Genomic DNA, 18650 nt, shown 5'->3' with positions numbered 1-18650 from the left:
ATCAGCCCCTGAAAATCTCTGGGTTTGTGACCCCTGCTAAGTCTCAAGCCTGGAGGCATCTCATAGGCTTGCTTTAGCCACTCTACCTACCTGGAATGCCTTCCTCCCTGGCAACCCACTGCCTCCTTTCTCCTTCCCACAAACCCTCATTTAGCCTTTAGAATCCCCCTGGAGGCTCTGTGGCCTTCTAGAATGCCCAATGGGACATCTCTTGATCACTCAACTTACTTTAATATATTATGTCTATGACTTTATTTCTATTTCTTCCATTTACTAAAAGGGCTCCTCAGAGCCAGGGTCTTAAGTCTTATTTATTTTTTAATTCTGAGCATCTTGCCCAGAATAGGCCTTCAATTAATATTTGTATAAGTGTCACTAAATGAATATCACAGGTACTCAAGGATAAGAGAAAGAATGAATGAGTAAATAAATGAACACAGTAACTTGTAAGGCCTGTTTCCTTTTCTAGTCCCAATGAGCACTTGAAGTCACTGGGGAACAGGTACTTCTTGGATGTACACTGTATTCTAGGCAAATTGCTTATCTCTCTGTGCTTCAGTATGAAATTGTTCTGTACTTCATAGGGTGACTACAAGGATTAAATCAGAGAATGCATGGGAAGTGTGTAGTATGGTGCCTGGCACAGAAGCACTCCTGACAGTTTGGCTATTATCTTTCTCATCTCAATAAATGGCACCCTTGGCCTAACCAAGCCTGCAGGAGATGGACAGCAAACCTGCAGTGACAGGACACCTTTGGTCCAGCTCAGCGTCCAGGGCATTAGCACATGCTCTGTGCTATGAATGTGGCCAGCAGAGGTTTGGATTTAATTGGTGTGGGCTGTGGCCTCGGCATCTGTCCAGTGTTAGTTTCCCAGGTGAGTATAATGATGAGCTGGGGCTGAGAATGAGGGGTGATAAGTGCAGAAGAAGCAGGCACCCCAGTCAGCCTGTAGTGGAGTGCTGAAGAATTGGCCTAAGGTTGGGGAGGAAGGGTGTCTGAATGGGGGGCAGAGTGCTGTCCTGTCAGAAGATCATTTGCAGAGAGAATATGAGGACTGTGGGGAACTGAGAAAGATGGAGGATGGCCAGAGGTTTGGGGAGGATCTGGAAAGATGGTCTTATCTAGTCTATCTAAGGAACCTGGACTTCATCCTGAAGGTGCTGGGATGTTCAGAGGATGCAGACAGGATCAAGAATCACACTTGCATTTTGTGAACCTGGAGGCAAGGGGTATGCTGGTAGGATGTTTCTGGGAAGGGATATGGTCCCAAATCAAGGCTGTGGCAGTGGGTATGGAGAATGGCAACAGGAATCTCTGCCAAATGGAAGAGATGGGATGCCGAAAACGAGGAGGGAGGTATCTAGGGGGATTGGGTTTGAGTGGCGGGGGAGATGGTGGATCCAGGCAGAGGAGCAGTTTTCCAGGCTGCAGGCAAGCCTGGTGCCAAGCACTGTTGGATTTAAGACTCCTTGCACTTTTCACATGGAGATGCTCGGTGGGAAGCTGGCTGGGTGGGTCTGGGGCTAATGAGGGTGAGTTGGACTGGAGTCTCAGATGGCTGAGACCTGACGTGTTGACAAAGTAGTGAGGAGGTTGGCAAGGAGGTAGGAGAGAGGGAAAAGGAAAATGGAGGAAGATGAGATGGGCAGCAGCAGATAGAGGTGAGTAGATGTCATCAGGTAGAGATGGGGACAGATGTGTGATTCTGAGCAAAGGAGAGGCAGGGTGGAGTGGATCAGGATAGAGGCCACAGGGGCAGTAAGAGAGAAAATGCCAGAGACCTTCTGAAATGGGCCCCAGACCCATTTCATTCTTCCTTCTCTTCTTAACACCTTAACTGCAAGTCTGTTTTAGACTCCTGACCAAAGACAATGTGAATCTCAGTTGGAGATGCTTTTTCCCAGGAACCAGAAAGGAAAACTTTTCTTTGCAAAAACACATAACAATAAAGCTAAAACTAAAATTTTCAAAACACCCCTTGGCCTATCTGATTCCTGATTACTTCCATGACAATGTGGTTGGTATATAATAAAAATAGGGGCAATTATGTGGTTGTCATTTATATTTTGGGGAGTTCAGATGGGTGATTGGAAGAGTTTCTGTCACCTTCCACCCACCCTGAAGATAGAAATTGTCATGTTCATCTCTGAATCTCATCTCTGCAGGACAGGCCAGCACTGTGTGCAGTGGGTGCTAAGTTAACATTCGTGCCATGAATGAATAAAGGAATCACAGCAGCAATTTTGGCCCTAGAGCAAACAGCATTAAAAATACTCAACTTGGTATCATTTGCTCATGCAGGATGTGGGTTAAAGACTCACTCAGCAAATATTTATTGGCATTGCATTAAGAGCTATGAAAGAGCTCTGACCTTATGGAGCTTATAGTCTGGTGGGGGAGAGAGACACTAATCAAATGATCAGAAGAATAAGGATAAAATGATAACTGTGATGCTGTGAAGGAAAGATACATGGTGCTGAGAGCCTTTATCAGGAAGTCTGACATAGTCTGCGGGAGAGCATTCCCAAGGAAGTGAGCTGAGACCTAAAGCACAAGTAGGAAGAGCACTTTGGTCAGAGGGGCAGCCTGTGCAAAGGCTCTGTGGCAAAATGAAGAATGGCAGTGACCCTAATGATCAGTGTGCTCCATCCCTCCTGAAAATCCAATCCATCAGCAAACTCTCTTCTTGGTCTACCTTCAGCATATATCCAGAACCTGAATATTTCCCAACTCTTCCACTTCAATTACCCTAGGCCAAGAACCACCATCTCCTGTTTGGATCATTACTATGGCCTCCCAACTCAGGTCCCTGAATCTGCCCTCGCCACCAACCCCACAGTCTAGTCTCAACACAGCAGCCAGGGTATCCCTTTTAATACATATGTCAGACCATGCCCACCTCAGCATAAAAACAGGGCCCAGTGTGATCTGCATCTCCTCCTAACTCATCTTTCATTTTCAAGAACACATCAAACTCGCATTCTTTTACACCAGCTATTCCCTCTGCTGAAATGTTCTACCCAAAGTATTTATGTGGCGACTTCCCTGACCCTGGACAGGTGTCTACTCAAAGGGCATCTTCTCATGGAGACTTTCCTTGACCACCCTATTTAATACTGCATCCCTTTCCCCTGCTTCCACCCCTGAAGTCCCTCTCTCCTGCCCAGGTTCAGCGTACTTTCCATCATCTGTTATATGTCATATTTTACCTATTTATCTTCCGTCTTCTCTCCACCAGTATGGAAGCTACCTGAGAGGGCACGTTTTAGTCTGTTTTGTTCATGGCTGTATTACAGACATGTAACAGTATTTGGTACACAGTAGGTGCTCAAAAAAAATTTCTAGAACAAATGAATGAATTTGACCTTCCTTAGTCCAATGTCTTTGGAAACTAGCTGCTATATCTGTGAACAGCCTATTCACAAGTAAAGCAAAAAAAAAAAAAATGCCTAGACAAGGATAATCTTTTAAAATCCCTCTTAATAACATCTATGCCTTCTGTATGTAGTGCTCTGGGACATGACCAGGGTCTTTTTACTTGCTCTGGACTTAAGTAGTAGAAGCCAAGGTGCAGAAAGTTTGAAAAGTGAAGGCTAAACAGAACTTCTGACTGTAAAGACTTTAGAAGTTGTCACTCCCATCCTCACAATAAAAACACTTAACAAACTGAAAGCCAACAGCTGAAAAATCAATCGATCTTAGAATCATTAGAAAATTAAGGTCACAGGGCAAAGTGCTACCTTGAAAACTGGAAAGACAGGTGAATACAGAGAATCACAGTTTACTGGGAGCGTACACCTGCAACTGGAGCCAGCATCAGTAAGGAACACTCTGAGCTGTGACTGATGGACCGTTGCAGGCTTATGTGGACCAGCTCGAGAGCTTAAAACTCCAAGGATTCAGTCCTATGAGGGCCCTCATACTTTCATGAATTTTACCTCCAGCAGCCCTACCAGATTCTCATTGTGAAAATCAGAGGAAAATTCTTTCCTGTTTCTGGTAGTGGGAGAGGAAACTCTATGACCATTATAGGTTGGAAAGGAAGAAATAAAACTATGTTGTTCTCAGACGACATGATTGTCTATGTAGAAAATCCCAAAGAATCAACAAAAATCCATGGAACTAATAAGCAATTATAGCAAGGTTGCAGGGCACAATGTTAACATACAACAGTCAATTGTTTTCCTACATACCAGCAATGAGCAATTCAAAACTGAATACTAAAATACACCATTTACATTTGCATAAAAAATGGAAATATTTAGGAATATATCTAATGTATGTATGTGTAATGTACCATATATACAAGATCTGTATGAGGAAAACTATGAAACTCTAACAAACTAAATCAAAGAACAACAAAATAGATATTCTATGTGCACAAATAGGAACACTCAATATTGTTAAGATGTCAGTTCTTCCAAACTTGATCTATGGATTGAACACAATCCCAATCAAAATCCTAGTAAGTTACTTTGTGGATATTAATACATTGATTTTAAAATTTATATGAAAAGGCATAAGACCCAGAATAGCCAACACAATATTGAATGAGAAAATCATAGTTGGAGGACTGATGCTACCTGACGTCAAGACTTACTATAAAGCAACAGTAACCAAGACATTGTGATACTGGTGAAAGAATACACAGATAGATCAGTGCAACAGAACAGACAGCCCAGAAATAGACCCATACAAATAGAGTCAACTGATCTTTGATAAAGTAAAGGCAATTCAATGAAGAAAGGGTAGTCTTTTCAACAAAGTGCTGGACAACTGGACAGCTGCATGCAGAAAAATGAATCTAGTTACAGACCTTACACCTTTCACAAAAAGTAACTCAAAATGGATCATAAACCTAAACATAAAATTAAAAAACTTTAAAACTATCAGTAGATAATATAGGAGAAACTCTTGATAACCTTGGGTTTGGCAATGAGTTTTTACATATGATGGATCAAAAAGCATGATCCATGAGGAAAAAATTGGTAAGTTGGACTTGAAATTAAAAACTTTCACTCTGCAAAAGACACTGTTAAGAGAATGAAATGACAAGCCACAGACTGGAAGATTATCTGTAAAACATATACTGATGAAGCAAATACTGATAAAGGACTATATTTGAAATATAAAAAGAACTCTTAAAACTTAACAACATGAAAATAACCTGATTAAAAGTAAGATCTGAATATGCACCACCAAAGAAGATGTACAGATGGCAAATAAGCACAGGAAAAGATATTTAAAATCATATGCCATTAGGAATTACAAATGAAAACAACAATGAAATATCATCATACACCTTTAAGAATGGCTAAAATCCACAACACTGACAACAGTAAATGCTGAGGAGGATATACAGCAACAGGAACTCTCATTCATTGCTGTTGGGAATGCACAGGGTACATCCACTTTGGAAGACAGTTTGGTAGTTTATTTCGAAGCTGACTATACATTGTCTGACCAAATGATCCAGCAATCATATTTACCCAAATGAGCTGAAAACTTGTCTACACAAAAATATGTAAGTGAATATTAATGGCAGCTTTACTTATAATTACCAAAAGGCAGGAGCAACCAAGATATCCTTTAATAGGGGAATAAATAAACAAACAGTTACACTTACTCTAGAGAATATTATTTAGTGATGAAAATATGAGCTGTCAAGCCATGAAAAGACATGAAGGAAACTTAAATGCATATTGCTAAATGAAGAAGCCAGTCTGAAAAGGCTACATACTGTATGGTTGCAACTATATGACATTCTGGAAAAGGCAAACCTATAGAGAAATAACACATCAAACTCGCATTCTTTTACACCAGCTATTCCCTCTGCTGAAATGTTCTACCCAAAGTATTTATGTGGCAACTTCCCTGACCCTGGACAGGTGGTTGCTGGGGGTTGGGTCGAGGGGAGGAGTGATGAGTGGAGTACCGGGGGTTTTGAGGGCAGTGAAACTATTCTTTTTGATCTTTAATGGTGGCTACACGACATTATGCATTTGGTGAAACTCATACAACTGTACAACACAAAAAGTGAACCCTAATGTAAACTATGTACTTTTTAGGTTAACAACATATAGGTTTATCAAAGATAACATGTCATACCAATGCAAAATGTTCATAATGGGGGAAAAGGGGAAGAATATACAGGAACTCTGTATTTTCTGTTCAATCTAAATGTTTCTGTAAATCTAAAATGCCTTATAAGGCCTACTAATAATTCCTTTAACAAAAGTTGTGGCTAAAGCTGCATGTAAGGAACTCTGCTCAGGAAGGACTTAAGAGCCATGGAGTGGGGAGAACGGCACCCACCCACCACACTGCTCCCTGTGGTGAACTCAAGGTCCCAGAGGCAGCTGAGTGCCTCGGGGACAGGGACCGGTGAGGAGGAAGGACTGGGGCCCTTTCCAGGTGTGAGCCTCCCTGCCCCCGCAAGCTTGCCTCCCTTTTTAAATTATGTTCTCGTAGAGATTTCCCAGCAGCAGCGGGAGTCCTGGGGATGGAGAGGAGACGCCCCGGAAACACTGGTAGGGCGCCCTGAACACTGCGGGACAAACCTCACTGCCTGCCAGGCCAGCACAAACGCACGGATGGGGTTGGGGTTGGGGTACAAATGCCTGGTTTGCCGGGCGGGAATGGACATCCTTTACTTCATTCAAATTAAAAGCTTTTGGATTCGCTCCAGCTGTGAGGGGACTCACTCCTCGGAGCCCCCGTCCTGTGGGGGCTGGCCCTGGGAGCGCGCAGGACATGGGACGCCGCCAGCACGGAGAGCTCCCGCTCCGCCTTCCCGCGTGACGCCGGCCGGCTCCGTAGCAGAGACCAGAGGAGGGCACTGGTCAGGCGGTAACGAGTTGGGTTTTTTACTATGCCATCACCTCTGTGACTTTGGGCAGGTGGCCCACCCTCTGCGTCTCACTAATCCCGGTACGGCGCGGAAAATGTGCCTGCAGGGAGAGGGGAGGCGCTCTGCGCGAAGGGCGTATCCTCGCTAGGCGCCCGGCCTGCGGGGAGCTTCTGGCTGGTAGCGGCGAGCTCGGGCGAACGTGTGCGCTCCGGCTCCGGTGCAGGCGCCCCAGGAGCTGCGGGCTCCCCGTGCTCCGGCCCGGGACCTTCCGCCCTTCCCGGCACTTACAGCGGTCACTCCGCTCCTCCCTTCAAGGGCCGCCGCAGCTCGGTCACTTCTTCCGGACGCCTGCACACGCTGCCCCAGCAACCGTCACCAGGGAAACCAGCAATGCTGTTGCGTGACATCGTCACGTGCCTACGGGAGACGGAGGGCGCCTGGAGTTTGAAGTGACCGACGCGGGGACTCTGGAAAATAGACCCTATGGAAATAGGTGCAGTGGGTTGGATGAGAGAGGGTATCGAGTACCTGAGACTTGAAAGGTGGCCCAGTAGTTCTCCTCTGGAATATGTTTTGAAAGTTTTGTGGGCGAAACATTCTGCACAGATGCACATTCCGCAGTCATGCAGGGGAGTTGGAAAGTAAATAATTCCACCATGAAGTTTAACATAGCCATTCAGAATGTCTTTGAAAAATATGGGGAGAAAGGCAGTGACGCTGAGTGAAAAAAGCAGGACACAAAACAGCAATTGCTAAATAAAGATATGTTTTGTAAAAAGAGGCACAGAAACAAGATTGCAAGGGATAGAAATATTAAAACGTTTTATTTGGGTGGTGGAATTATAGTGGTGTTTTTAGTTTTGCACTTTAGAGGACAAAAAATAATGAATGATTTGTTTTCATAGTAGAAAACACTTGTATTTTTTTTTTAAAGACACCAATTTAAGTCATTATTATAATCAGGTAGGAGGCAAATTTCTAGAACAGGAGATCCAAGAAAGCTTTCCAAATACTTTTTCCAGTCTGTACAATTTGAACATCCTCAAATATCTCATAATTGCTTTTCTTTTCCTCCTCATGAGGCACTCACCCCATAGGCACACAGGAAGATGTGGAACCAGACCACATTTTGCAGAACTATACTATAATGTCACAACCAGGATATTGATATTGATACAATGCACCTATCTTACTCAGATTTCCCCAATTTCATTTGTATTCATTTTTTGTGTTCATTTTTTTCTATTCAGTTTTATCACATGTGTAGGTTTACATATCCACCACCACACTCAAAATTACCAAACACTTCACCACAAGGATACCTCTTGTTTGTCTTTCATTTATAATCACACTCACCTCTGTTTTGCCTCACTACCCCACCCGAGTCCTTGACTTCTGGGATTCGCTAATTTGTTCTTCATTTATACAATTTTGTCGTTTCAAAATCATTATGTATTGTATGTAGCCTTTTGGGATTAACTTCTTTAAAAAAATTAAATGTTTATTTTTTGTTTAGTTCATAGTCAGATGTTGGCTGGGTGGCTATTCCTGGCCTTTCCCCTCCAAGTGGTGACTATGGGATCCATTTTGCAAATGTCATCATCAACCATGGTTTCCAAGGTCTCTGTGGGATTGACTTTTTTTACTGCGAATTCTCTGGAGATTCATCCAAGTTGTTATCAATAATTTGTTCCTTTTTTTGACGAGAAGTTTTCAGTGGTATGGAGCTGTCCCCGTTTGCAGATGACATGATATTGTACATAGAAAACCCTAAAGAATCCACTCCAAAACTGCTAGATCTAATATCTGAATTCAGCAAAGTTGCAGGATACAAAATTAATACCCAGAAATCTGTGGCATTCCTATACACTAACAATGAACTAGCAGAGAGATAGATAAGGAAAACAATTCCATTGACAATTGCATCAAAAAGAATAAAATACTGAGGAATAAACCTAACCAAAGAAGTGAAAGATCTATACTCTGAAAACTACAAGACACTCATGAGAGAAATTAAAGAAGATAGCAAAAAATGGAAACACATGCCATGTTTATGGATAGGAAGAATTAATATTGTCAAAATGGCCATCCTGCCTAAAGCAATCTATAGATTCAATGCAATTCCTATCAAAATACCAACAGTATTCTTTAATGAACTAGAGGAAATCGTCCTAAAATTCATATGGAACCACAAAAGACCTCAAATAGCCAAAGCAATTCTGAGAAGGAAGAATAAAGCAGGGTGAATTATGCTCCCCAACTTCAAGCTCTACTACAAAGCCACAGTAATCAAGACAATTTGGTACTGGCACAAGAACAGACCCATAGACCAATGAAACAGACAAGAGAGCTGATAAAAACCCAACCATACATGGTCAACTAATATATGATAAAGGGGCCATGGACATACAATGGGGAAATGACAGTCTCTTCAAAAGCTGGTGTTGGCAAAACTGGACAGCTACATGCAAGAGAATGAAACTGGATTATTATTTAACCCTATATACAAAAGAAGACTCGAAATGGATTAAAGACTTGAATGTAACTCATGAAACCATAAAAGTCTAAGAAGACAACATAGGCAAACATCTCCTGAATATGAGCATGAGCAACTTCTTCCTGAACACATCTCCTCAAGCAAGGGAAATAAAAGCAAAAATGAACCCATGGGACTACATCAAACTAAAAAGTTTCTGCACGGCAAAGGACATCATCAACAGAACAAAAATGCATCCTACAGTATGGGAGAATATATTTGTAAATGACATATCCGACAAGGGGTTAACATCCAAAATATATAAAGAACTCACACACCTGAACACCCAAAAAGCAAATAACCCGATTAACAAATGGGCAGAGGATATGAAGAGACAGCTCTCTAAAGAAGAAATTCCAATGGCCACAGACACATGAAAAGATGCTCCACATCACTAGTCATCAGGGAAATGCAAATTAAAACCACACTGAGATATCACCTCACCCAGTAAGGATAGCCAGCATCGAAAAGACGAAGAACAAATGCTGGCAAGGATGCAGAGAAAGGGGAACCCTCCTACACTGCTGGTGGGAATGTAAGCTAGTTTAACCATTGTGGAAAGCAATATGGAGATTCCTCAAAAAACTAAAAATAGAAATACCATTTGACCCCGGAATCCTACTCCTTGGAATTTACCCAAAGAATACAACTTCTCAGATTCAAAAAGACATATGCACCCGTATGTTTATTGCAGCACTTTTTACAATAGCCAAGATATGGAAGCAACCTAAGTGTCTATCAGTAGATGAATGGATAAAGAAGATGTGGTACATATACACAATGAAATACTGTTCAGCCATAAGAAAGAAACAAATCCTACCATTTGCAACAACATGGACAGAGCTGGAGGACATTATGCTCAGTGAAATAAGCCAGGCGGAGAAAGACAAATGCCAAATGATTTCCCTCATTTGTGGAGTACAGCAATGAAGCAAAACTGAAGGAACAAAATGGCAGCAGACTCGCAGACTCCAAGAATGAACTAGTGGTTACCAAAGGGGAGGGGTGTGCGAGGGCAGGTTGGGAGGGAGAGAGAAGGGGATAGAGAGGTATTATGTTTAGTACACATGGTGTGGGAGATCACGGGGAAAACATTGTACCACAGAGAGGGCACATAGTGAATTTGTGGCACCTTGCTGCACTTATGGACAGTGACTGCATTAGGGTATGGGTGGGGCCTTGATAATATGGGTGAATGTAGTAACCACATTGTTTTTTCATGTGAAACCTTCATGAGAGTGTTTACCAATCGTACCTTAAGAAAAATTATTTTAAAAAAAGAATTACTTAGTTTCATTTATGAGTTTAGTACACAACATTATTCCTCAAATATTAAAATTTTGATTTAACTTAATTTTTTATTAAGGTATGATTGATATACACTCTTATGAAGGTTCCACATGAAAAATACTATGGTTACTACATTCACATGTATTACCAAATCCCCCCCATACACCAATGAAGTCACTATCCAAAGTGTAGTAAGATGCCAGTCATTGTCTTCTGTGTGATACACTGTCTTCCCCATGACACCCCACACACCATGTGCACTAATCATGATACCCCAGAATTCCCTACTCCCTCCCTCCTCACTGGCCTGCCTGCACTCCTCCCCTTTGGTAACCACTAGTTACTTCATGGAGTCTGTGAGTCTGCTGCTGTTTTGTTCCTTGTTTTACTTTGTTGTTATACTCCACATATGAGGGAAATCATTTGGTATTTATCTTTCTCTCCCTTACTTTTTTCACTAAGCATAATAATACCTCTAGCTCCATCCATGTTGTAGCAAATGGTAGGATTTCTTTCTTTCTTATGGCTGAGTAGTATTCCATTGTGTATATGTACCACTTCTTCATCCATTCATCTACTGATGGACACTTGGGTTGCTTCTATTTCTTGGCTATTGTAAATAGTGCTGTGATAAACATAGGGGTGCATATGTCTTTTTCAAACGCGGTTGCTGCATTCTTAGGGTAAATTGCTAGGGGTAGAATTCCTAGGTCAAATAGTATTTCTATTTTTAGTTTTTTGAGGAACCTCCATACTCCCTTCCACAATGGTTGAACTAATTTACATTCCCACCAGCAGTGTAGGAGGGTTCCCCTTTCTCCACATCTTCACCAGCATTTGTTGTTTCTAGTCTTTTCGATGTTGGCCATCCTAACTGGAGTGAGATGCTATGTCACTGTGGTTTTAATTTGCATTTCCCTGATAATTAGCGATGTGGAGCATCTTTTCATGTGCCTGTTAGCCATCTGAATTTTTTCTTTGGAGAAGTGTCTGTTCACATCCTCTGCCTATTTTTTAAAGGGTTATTTGCCTTTTGGGTGTTAAGGTGTGTGAGTTCTTTATATATTTTGGATGTTAACCCTTTGTCTGATGTCATTTACAAATGTATTCTCCCATACTGTAGGATGCATTTTTGTTCTGCTGGCTGGTGTCCTATGCTGTACAGATTTTTAGTTTGATGTCATCCCATTTATTCATTTTTGCTTTTGTTTCCCTTGCCTGAGAAGATGCGTTCAGGAAGAAGTTGCTCATGTTTATATTCAAAAGATTTTTGCCTATGTTTTTCTTCTAAGAGTTTTATGGTTTCATGAGGTACATTCACGTCTTTGATCCATTTTGAATTTACTCTTGTGTATGGGGTTAGACAACAATTCAGTTTCATTCTCTTGCATGTAGCTGTCCAGTTTTGCCAACACCAGCTGTTGAAGAGCTGTCATTTCCCCATTGTATATCCATGACTCCTTTATCATATATTAATTGACCATATATGCTTAGTTTTATATCTCGGCTCTCTAGTCTGTTCCATTGGTCTATGGATCTGTTCTTGTGTCAGTACCAAATTGTCTTGATTACTGTGGCTTTGTAGTAGAGCTTGAAGTCAGGGAGTATAATCCCTGCCACTTTATTCTTCCTTCTCAGGATTGCTTTGGCTATTCGGGATCTTCTGTGGTTCCATATGAATTTTAGAACTATTTACTCTAGTTCATTGAGGAATGCTGTTGGTATTTTGATAGGGATTGCATTGAATCTGCAGATTGCTTTAGGCAGGATGGCCATTTTGACAATATTAGTTCTTACTATCCATGAGAACAAAATATGTTTCCATTTATTGGTATCTTCTTTAATTTCTCTCATGAGGGTCTTGTAGTTTTCCGAGAATACGTCTTTCACTTCCTTGGTTAGGTTTATTCCTAGGTGTTTTATTCTTTTTAATGCAATTGTGAATAGAATTGTTTTCCTGATTTCTCTTTCTGCTAGTTCGCTAGTGTATAGGAATGCAACAGATTTCTGTGTATTAATTTTGTATCCTGCAACTTTGCTGAATTCAGATATTAGATCTAGCAGTTTTGTAATGGATTCTTTAGGACTTTTTATGTACAATATCATGTCGTCTGCAAACAGGACAGTTTGACTTCTTCCTTGCCCATCTGGATGCCTTTTATTTCTTTGTGTTGTCTGATAGCTGTGGCTAGGACCTCCAGTACTATGTTGAATAGAAGTGGGGAAAGTGGGCATCCTTGTCTTGTTCCTGATCTTAAAGAAAAAGCTGTCAGCATCTCGCTGTTAAGCATAATGTTGGCTGTGTGTTTGTCATATATGTCCTTTATTATGTTGAGGTACTTGCCCTCTATACCCATTTTGTTGAGAGTTTTTATCATGAATGGATGTTGAATTTTGTCGAATGCTTTTTCAGCATCTATGGAGATGATCACGTGGTTTTTGTCCTTTTCGTTGTTGTTGATGTAGTGGATGATGGTGATGGATTTTCGAATGTTGTACCATCCTTGCATCCCTGGGATGAATCCCACTTGATCATGATGGATGATCTTTTTGATTTTTTTGATGTATTTTTGAATTCGGTTTGCTAATAATTTGTTGAGTATTTTTGCATCTATGTTCATCAGGGATATTGGTCTGTAATTTTCTTTTTTTGTGGTGTCTTTGTCTGATTTTGGTATTAGAGTGATGCCAGCCTCATAGAATGAGTTTGGAAATATTTCCTAGTCTTCTACTTTTTGGAAAAATTTAAAGAGGATGGGGTATTAGGTCTCCAATAAATGTTTGATAAAATTCAGTGGTGAAGCCATTGGTCCAGGGGTTTTGTTCTTAGGTAGTTTTTGATTTCCAGTTCAATTTTGTTGTTGGTAATTGGTCTGTTCAGATTTTGTTTCTTCCTGGGTCAGCCTTGGAAGGTTGTATTTTTCTAGAAAATTGTGCATTTCTTCTAGGTTATCCAGTTTGTTAGCATATAAATTTTCATAGTATTCTCATAATTTTTTGTATTTCTGTGGTGTCCACAGTGATTTTTCCTTTCTCATTTCTGATTCTGCTTATGTGTGTAGACTCTTTCTTGATAAGTCTGGTTAGGGGTTTATTTTGTTTATTTTCTCAAAGAACCAGCTCCTGCTTTAATTGATTCTATTGTTTTATTCTTGATTTTATTTATTTCTGCTCTAATCTTTATTATGTCCCTCCTTCTATTGACTTTGAGCCTTAGTTGTTCTTCTTCTAGTTTTAATTGTGTTTAGACTGTTCACATGGGATTGTTTTTCTTTCCTGAGGTAGGCCTGTATTGCAATATAGTTCCCTCTTAGCATGGCCTTCACTGTGTCCCACAGATTTGTGGTGTTGAATTATTGTTGTCATTTTTCTCCCCATATTGCTCGATCTCTGTTTTTATTTGGTCTTTGATCCATTGATTATTTAGGAGCCTGTTGTTAAGCCTCCATGTGGTTGTGGGCTTTTTTGCTTGTTTTGTGTAATTTATTTCTACTTTCATACCTTTGTGGTCTGAGAAGCTTGTTGGTACAATTTCAATCTTTTTGAATTTACTGAGGCTCTTTTTGTGACCTAGTATATGATCTATTTTTGAAAACGTTCCATGTGCACTTGAGAAGAATGTGTATCCTGATGCTTTGGGGTGGAGTGTTCTGTAGATGTCTGTTATGTCCAACTGCTCTAACGTGTTGTTCAGTGCCTTTGTCTCCTTACTTATTTTCTGTCTGGTTGATCTCTCCTTTGGAGTGAGTGGTGTGTTGAAGTCTCCTAAAATGAATGCATTGCATTCTATTTCCCCTTTTAATTCTGTTAGTATTTGTTTCACACATGTAGGTCCTCCTGTGTTGGGTGCATAGATATTTATAATGGATTTATCCTCTTTTTAGTCTGACCCCCATATCATTTTGTAATGTCGTTCTTTGTGTCTTGTGACTTTCTTTGTTTTGAAATCTATTTTCTCTGATACAAGTACTGCAACTCCTGCTTTTTTCTCCCTATTGTTGGCATGAAATATGTTTTTCCATCCCTTCACTTTTAGTCTGTGTATGCTTTGGATTTAAATGAGTCTCTTGTAGGCAGCATATAGATGGTTGTTTTTTATCCATTCAGTGACTGTATGTCTTTTGATTGGTGCATATTAGAGTGATCATCGATAGGTATGTACTTATTGCATTGCAGGCTTTCGATTTGAGATTACCAAGGTTCAAGGGTAACTTCCTTACTAAGTCTAATTTAACTCACTTAGTATTCTATTCTATTAGAAACACAATCTAAAGGTTCCTTTTTTTTTCCTCCTCCATTCTTTATGTATTAAGTAGCATATTCTGTACTCCTTGTCTGTCAATTGACTGACTTTGGGTAGTTGATTTGATTTTGCATCTGCTCAGTAATTGTTCCTTCTTTACTTTGGTTTTAGTTCCCCTGGTGACAGCTATTTAGCCTTAGGAACACTATAATCTATTGCAGTCCCTCCAAAATATACTGTAGAGATGGTGGGAGGTAAATTCTCTCAGCTTTTGCTTATCTGGAAATTGTTTAATCCCCCCTTCAATTTAAATGATAATCTTGATTGGTAGAACATTCTTGGTTTGAGGCTCTTCTGTTTCATTGCATTAAATATACCAAGCCACTCCTTTCTGGCCTGTAAGGTTTCTGTTGAGAAGTCTGATGATAGCCTGATGGGTTTTCCTTTGTATGGGAACTTTTTTTCTCTCTGGCTGCTTTTAATATTCTGCCCTTATCCTTGATCTTTGCCATTTTAATTATTATATGTCTTGGTGTTGTCTTCCTTGGGTCTCTTGTGTTGGGAGGTCTGTGCACCTCCATGGGGAGAGACTATCTCCTTCCCCAGATTGGGGAAGTTTATCTCCTGAATGACACTTTCTATTCCTTTTTCTCTCTCTTCTTCTTCTGGTACCCCTATAACACAAACACTGTTCCATTCAGATTGGTCACACAATTCTGTCAATATTCTTTTATTCCTAGAGATCCATTTCTCTCTCTCTCTGCCTCAGCTTCTTTGTAATCCTGTTCTCTAATTTCGATTCAATTTACCATCTCCTCTATTTCATGCTATCTTTTAAATTCCTCCATTGTATGTTTCACTTCAGCTATCATATTCCTTAATGATTCAATCTCAGTCCTGAATTTTTCCCTGGGTTTTTGAATATTTTTCTTTACCTCCATGAGCATGTTTATGATTTTTATTTTGAAATCCCTTACAGAAAGATTGATGAATTGTTTCACTTGGCCCTTTTTCTGGTGTTTGTGGAATTTTGGTTTCAACCAGCTTCCTTTGATGTTTCATCTTTGTAGGTGGCACCCTCTAGTGCCCAGAAGTTCTACTCTCTGGAGCTGCTCAGCCGCTCGAGTGATGTCAGGCATTGCAGGAGAGCAGTGCTGGTGCCTGGGGGAGGAAAGAGCTGTTTCCTGCTTCCTGGCTGACATGGCTGCCTCCACTGCCAGAAACAGTGGAACAAGTGCACAGGTGTAAGCCTCTGTGCTTTGTGTTTGTAGCTGCCATAGGCAAGGCCTCCCTCTGGGTGGCCTGATACTGGGGCAGGGGCTGCCAATTTGCGAGCCAGTGCCGGCCGAGAGGAAAGTGCAGCAGGCTGTGTATCAGTGTGGGGCCTCAGAGCTGCATAGTCAGCCAGAGGGATGGAGTGCCTGATGGTCCTGAAAGTTCCCAACCTGCTATGCAGTGTGCCCAATTTTGTCCACCTGTCCTTTCTCCTGAGCAGCAAGCTCTGTGCAATCCTTGCCCCTGTAGCAGCCCTCTTGCTGTTAGGAAGTCTCTCAGAGTGCCTGCCTTTCTTTTGTGTCAGAGTGGCTAGATATGGATCTGTTTTCCACAAGTGGCTGGAATCTCAAATCTCTCCAAGTATCCTACCTGTCTTAGCTTTCCAACCCCACTAATCTCCTAAGCATCATGCAATGTAGATTCGTGCTCCCAGAGCAGATCTCCAGGGCTGGTTGTTTAGCAGTCCTAAGCCTCCACCTCCTCTCGCTCTGTTTCTCTTCTTCCTGCTGGTTAGCTGGGGTGGGGGAAGGGCTCCAGTCCCAGCCAGATCACAGCTCTGGTACATTACCCTGTTCTGTGAGGTCTGTTCTTTTCTCCAGGTATGAGTCTGGCACAGCCTTCTTTCCTGTTGCTCTTCCAGGATTAGTTATATTAACTATTTTTTCATATTATATGTGGTTTTGGGAGGCCTCTGTCTCACCTCTCATGCCACTATCTTTAATCCAATCCTCCATAAGTAAATCATTCACTGAGAAAGTGGCAATCCAGTTGAAGCTGGTGCACACTTGCTTTCCTTTCTCAAATTTCTCCATTCCATTTGAAGAGCTTTCAAACAGGGTCAAGTATATAAATAATGATTGGTGGTTCCACTGTTAAGACATAACTTCAAAATACCTTGACCTTGTTCACTCACCTTTGTTCTGGCCTAGGGGTTATGCTCTGATGGGCCATACTGTAGATGTACAAGGGGATTGGGCCTAAATTTCAAGTTCCAGAACTGTGAGCAGCATTCCTCATTGTGAGGCAAATGGCACAGCCTCACAACCAATCCTCTATTCCAACATTCTGACTCTGTGATACACAGTGGAGAGTATTTTGGGGGATTTTTGTTAAGTGTGGAGTCCAATTTCAACTCTTAGCCCCAGGTGTCACTACTGCTTGTTAACTAGAACCAGGTAAATATTTTTTTTCTGGGGAATGGCAGGATCCTGAATGGAAATACAAAACCTATTTATTCTAATTCAAGAAATATTTAATGAATATACATATGAGCTAGGCAGTAATGCCAGGTGCTTTGGATGAAAAGGATCATCATGTCCTCAAACATTATAGTGGAGGAGAAAGGCATGGAGGCAATCACATATCAATGCTCCCAAAACATGCAACATTAAGCCAAGGAATTTAACGCTCAGTGAAAAATAAACATACCATCTCCTTACAGTGGAACGTTGATTCCTCAGGGTTACCTTCTGACTCCAGCCTGGGTTAGGTTCCCTGGCTAGATGTTTGTGCTCCATCTTATACCTAATATTCATGTTTTTTGCAATCACTTAATTCCAGCCCTTCCTGCTAGACTAAGTCGTGAGAAGGCAGAGCCAGGCAGGCATCTTCTGGGCTGCATTCCCAAGCTTAACAGTAACAGTGGTAACAGCCATCACTTACTGTTTGTTAATTCAACACTTGCTATGCTAAGCCATTTACATTCACCATGGCCTTTAATCTTCCTAACAACCCTAAGCCACTGTGTCTCCATTTTACAGCTGAGGAAATCATGGCTACTTGTTTAGTAGGTGAAGCCATCAATCTAGATCTAATTCAATAAAAAAATAGTACCACACCCACTTGAGTCACTTTTAAGAACTTCCAGTATCTGATGCCAGCTTATTCACCTGCCCTAATTTACCATTCTCTTCTTCAAACAAACCCACCTCTTGGTCAAGTAATGCTCCCTACCATTTCAACACTTCACGCTTATTCTGTCCTCTGGCATTTCTCTAGATCAATCTCTCTCAAATTGTTATTTTAGTTTAACAAAATTAATAGTGTACTCATCTATTAGAATGACAGTTTTCTTAACTTCTTTTCAAATTTGTTATTCTTCATGAAAGTTTTTAGGACTGCCTATAAGCATCCCCTATATGATGTCTATTTGAAGCTGAGAAAATAGCTTCTAGTAATAGCTTTTATTTTAAAAGCACTTTCTTATAGGCTCATTTAATGATCGATAAAGCTAGATAGGGGCATAGAAATTACTTAGTCTAACCTCTCATTTCAAAACTAAGATTGAGAAAATCATGATTCAGTCCAGGTTACAGTCAGTGGTGAGTCAAGACCATGTTGTAACCTCTTGTCTAATCTTATTAATTTATAACTGCTGCCACTTCAGCATTAATTTCACATGGGCCAACATTTCAAGTCTCTATCACCTGTTGGCATATACCATTTGACTGCCC

General features: G+C 40.9%; 1 protein-coding gene across 4 annotated transcripts in view; it reads right to left on the bottom strand.

The window, feature by feature from the left end:
- Positions 1-8051, bottom strand: part of CCDC13 (coiled-coil domain containing 13) — a 51825-nt gene extending 43774 nt beyond the window's left edge. For all 4 annotated transcript variants that reach the window (XM_036897194.2, XM_036897195.2, XM_057497414.1 and 1 more), the window contains exon 1: positions 7142-8051. The gene's annotated coding sequence lies outside the window, so the exon portion shown is untranslated. The remainder of the gene's footprint in view (positions 1-7141) is intronic.
- Positions 8052-18650: the final 10599 nt, after the last annotated feature.

The sequence above is a fragment of the Manis pentadactyla genome, chromosome 1 (assembly GCF_030020395.1).
Source record: "Manis pentadactyla isolate mManPen7 chromosome 1, mManPen7.hap1, whole genome shotgun sequence".
Classification (NCBI taxonomy): domain Eukaryota; kingdom Metazoa; phylum Chordata; class Mammalia; order Pholidota; family Manidae; genus Manis; species Manis pentadactyla.
Note: the sequence above shows the minus strand (reverse complement) of the source record. Positions and strands in the feature narration are given on the sequence as shown.